This window comes from Triticum aestivum, chromosome 7D, assembly GCF_018294505.1.
Source record: "Triticum aestivum cultivar Chinese Spring chromosome 7D, IWGSC CS RefSeq v2.1, whole genome shotgun sequence".
Taxonomy (NCBI): domain Eukaryota; kingdom Viridiplantae; phylum Streptophyta; class Magnoliopsida; order Poales; family Poaceae; genus Triticum; species Triticum aestivum.
Genome location: NC_057814.1, coordinates 157,045,433 through 157,050,452, shown reverse-complemented (window position 1 = coordinate 157,050,452; position 5,020 = coordinate 157,045,433).

Genomic DNA, 5,020 nt, shown 5'->3' with positions numbered 1-5,020 from the left:
ATCATCCTCGGGTAAACCTGCAAGCTTAACTAATCCACAAACTTCATCCACATAGATTAGGTGCATATCTGGATGTAATGTTCCATCTCCTGCATAAGGATTAGCTAGTAGTTCCTCTATCATACCTAAAGGAATTTCATAATAAATATTTTCAGTAGGTGCGGTAGGTTGAGGAGCAACTCTTTGTTCTTCCGGTCGAGGTGGAGATACCCCAAACAAGCCCCACAAAGGATTATTTTCCATAGTGACAAGTGACAGTATATTTCAACACACTATATAAATGTTTCCTTACCAAATTCCACTTACAAAAGGTGCTTCACTCCCCGGAAACGGTGCCAGAAAAGAATCTTGATGACCCACAAGTATAGGGGATCTATCTTAGTCCTTTCGATAAGTAAGAGTGTCGAACCCAACGAGGAACAGAAGGAAATGACAAGCGGTTTTCAGCAAGGTATTCTCTGCAAGCACTGAAATTATCGGTAATAGATAGTTGTGTGATGAGATAATTCGTAACGAGTAACAAGTAACGAAAGTAACTAAGGTGCAGCAAGGTGGCCCAACCCTTTATTTAGCAAAGGGCAAGCCTGGACGAACTCTTATATAAAGCAAAGCTCTCTCGAGGACACATGTGAATTACTGTCAAGCTAGTTTTCATCATGCTCATATGATTCGCGTTTGTTACTTTGATAATTTGATATGTGGGTGGACATGTGCTTGGGTGTTGTCCTTCCTTGGAAAGCCTCCCACTTATTATTAACCCCTCTCGCAAGAATCCGCAACTACGAAAGAAGAATTAAGATAAATCTAACCATAGCATGAAACATATGGATCCAAATCAGCCCCTTACAAAGCAACGCATAAACTAGGGTTTAAGCTTCTGTCATTCTAGCAACCCATCATCTACTTATTACTTCCCAATGCCATTCCCTAGGCCCAAACAATGGTGAAGTTTCATGTAGTCGACATTCACATAAGACTACTAAAGGAAAGACAACATACATATCATCAAAATATCGAACGAATACCAAATTCACATGATTACTTATAACAAGACTTCTCCCATGTCCTTAGGAACAAACGTAACTACTCACAATGCTTATTCATGTTCATAATCAGACGAGTATTGAATAGCATTAAGGATCTGAACATATGATCTTCCACCGAATAAACCAACTAGCATCAACTACAAGGAGTAATCAACACTACTAGCAACCCACAGGTACCAATCTGAGGTTTTGAGACAAAGATCGGATACAAGAGATGAACTAGGGTTTGAGAGGAGATGGTGCTGGTGAGGATGTTGATGGAGATCGACCCCCTCTCGATGAGAGGATCGTTGGTGATGACGATGGCTTCGATTTCCCCCTCTGGGAGGGAAGTTTCCCCGACAGAACAGCTTCGCCGGAGCCCTAGATTGGTTCTGCCCAGGTTCCGCCTCGAGACCGCGGCGCATCATCCCGAAGCTTCCTCTTGATTTTTTTCCAGGTAAAACCCTTCATATAGCAGAAGATGGGCACCGGAGGCCTGCCAGGTGGCCCACAAGGAAGGGGGCGTGCCTAGGGGGCTAGGGCGCACCCCCACCCTTGTGGATGCCTGGTGGGTCCCCTCTGGTGCTTTCTTCAGCCAATATTTTTTATATATTCCGAAATAATTCTCTGCAAAGTTTCAGGACTTTTGGTGTTGTGCAGAATAGGTCTCTCAGATTTGCTCCTTTTCCAGTCAAGAATTCCAGCTGCCGACATTCTCCCTCTTCATGTAAACCCTAAGTATTGTGCTATAATGTGTAATAACATCCCAAAATGCAATAAATATCAATATAAAAGGATGATGCAAAATGTACGTATCAATGCTCGAGACACCTCTCCGGTCAATAACCAATAGCGGGACCTGGATGCCCATATTGATTCCTACATATTCCATGAAGATCTTTTATCGGTTGAACCTTTATGACAACATACGTAATTCCCTTTGTCTATCGGTATGTTACTTGCCCAAGATTCGATCGTTGGTATCTTCATACCTAGTTCAATCTTGTTACCAGCAAGTCTCTTTACTCCTTCCGTAATACGTCATCTTGTAACTAACTCCTTAGTCACTTTGCTTGGAAGGCTTCTTATGATGTGTATTACCGAGAGGTCCCAGAGATACGTCTCCGATACACGGAATGACAACTCCTAATCTCGATCTATGCCAACTCAACAAACACCTTCGGAGATACCTGTAGAGCATATTTATGAGCACCCAGTTACGTTGTGACGTTTGATAGCACACAAGGCATTCCTCCGGTATCCGGGAATTGCATAATCTCATGGTCGAAGGAATATGTATTTGACATTAAGAAAGCAATAGCAATAAACTAAATGATCAAATGTTAAGCTAACGGATGGGTCTTCTCCACCACATCATTCTCCTAATGATGTGATCACGTTATCAAGTGACAACACATGTCTATGGTTAGGAAACCTTAACCATCTTTGATCAACGAGCTAGTCTAGTAGAGGCTCACTAGGGACACAGTATTTGTTTATGTATCCACACATGTATCTAAGTTTCCAATCAATACAATTATAGCATGAATAATAAACTTTTATCATGAATAAGGAAATATAAAATAACAACTTTATTATTGCCTCTAGGGCATATTTCCTTCACCTTGGCTGCTACCCCGTCTCTCCCTCCTGGCATAGTTCTCTCCACGGTTCTTTGCTTAGCGAAGCCCTGCAAGTATTCCGACTCCATCACCATGCCATCATGTTGGTTGTGATCCCATCTACTTCTCCGCCTTCTCTTGCTGGATCAAGGAGGAGAAGTCATCGATCCGCACGTGTGCTAAACTCGGAGGTGCCGTCCGTTTGGCACTAGATCAGTTGGATCGTGATCGGATCGCGAAGAGTACGAATACATCGGTCGTGTTATATACGCTTCCGCTTTCGGTCTACGAGGGTACGTAGACACACTCTCCCCTCTCGTTGCTATGCTTATCCTAGATAGATCTTGGGTGTTCTTAGGATTTTTTTTGATTTTCTTGCTTCGTTGCCCATCATGTTTATCCCTAGTTTGGCAACCGACTATGTGTAACCCTAGGTACCCCCATCGTCTATATAAGCTACGGGGTTTAGTCCATAGAGGGGACAGTCACAATTACAACCACCTAGCATTAGGGCTAGAACATAACTTACAATCTCGGGGTAGATCAAGCTTGTACTCGATACATAACCATCAATACAATAAAAGCAGGTTGTAGGGTATTACCTCTTCGAGAGGGTCCGAACTTGGATAAATACTGTCTCCCTCATCCCCTGTTACCCATAGATCCAAGATCCACAGCTCAGGACCCCCTTCCCCGAGGTCTGTTGGTTTTAGTACTGACAGCGTGCCTTCGACTCGCTTTAGTGCTTATAGTCGTCACCAAGTGATCTACATATGTAGATGTAATTTTTATTATTTCTGTTATTCGTTGTACTATCATGATCGATGATGAATTGATTCTGCCATAAACCAATATGGAAGCATTGTACTACAAAAACATGTGTGAAAGTAAGAATCATGTGGACAACAATTTCGGTGCCATAAAGACCAACATGCCTTGGTGGCATTCGCTGTGCCAGCACTGATCATCGTACACATTAGCCTTCATTGCATTTAGTACCAAATGGACACGACACCAAACAATCGCCATGGGGGTGGGGTAGTAGTAGGAGTGTCAGAGCACTCAACAGTACATAGAGAGGACAGAGGCATCGAATCCTAAGCCAATTTCTAGCTATAAATCATGAAAACCCACAGAACTGGCCCTTTGGTCGAAGTTCAGCACAAAATGGACCCTTTTTAAAAAAAATCACAAAATGGCCCTACCCGCATGACGCCCGCGCCCAAGGCGCCATGCTAGATTACATAACGCCCTAGTCAAAGGCGCCATATGGGTCGTCGGTCAGTTGCCATGTTGGCAGGGCCTGTTTGCAGCGCCTCCGTCCAGGGCGCCATGGTGAGAGGCATGACGCCCCGGACCAGGGCGCCATGCCCCTCGAGTATACAAAAGCGGTTGCCCCTCTCTTTCCCCTCAAACCCTCTCCTTCCCCCCTTCCTCCACCCCGGCCGCCCCACTCATGCCCCTCCCTAATGCCCACAAAATTTGTCGGATCGGAGCTCCAAATCGGTGATGTATCCTCCCCTTCGACCCCTAATGGTATTCTCCCTCATTCTTCCTCTTTTTTTTGGTTGAAATCTCCGCATTGTGGCGATTTGGGGAAACCCTAGGTTATCTAATTTTGCAATTTTCATTGATGTATTTTGGTGTTTATGATTGTAGATGGCGAGGATCATGAATTATCATCATGTGGACTTTGTCCCCTTTGAGAAGGGAGACGCGCAGTATGGTGACCCGAAGAAGAAGCTGTTAGTGATGGTGTTTCCCACAAGTCCTAGCCTTGAGGAGGTTGTGGTTGAGCTTCGAAGAAGGTTGAATTGGATGGAAGAAAGTGATGGAGTAGACTTAATCGTAAGGTATAATGTTGGGTATGGCTAACATATTCGTTGGAAGATAATGCCTCTTGACTCCGAGTTTCATTGGGAAGCATATAAGGAGAGTGTGTTGGCCTCACAAGATAAAACATTTGAGTTATTTCCCACAAAGGTTGTTCGTGCTCGGTTGCACATTGATTTGAATCAGTGTGCATCTTCATATGATGTTAGTAGCCCGGTTCGAGATTCAACACATGTCACTCCAGATGTGCATGACACAACAATGAGCCAACCTCCAATGACCCAACCTTTGAGCCCTGTCGAGAATGACCAACTTGATAATCAAGACTTGCACGTGGATGGTGATGAGTTTGAGGGTAATGACTCGGAGGCTTATCTTCATGACCATTATGTTGCCGATGTTGAGGCAAGTTGCATGGAAGAGGACATGGACCATGACATTCCATATATATAATAGGTCCTATGCGTGGGACTCGGAGGATGAAGGCCCGGATGAAGAAATACATGAGGATGGTTTGATAGCTAAAGAAGCCAATGC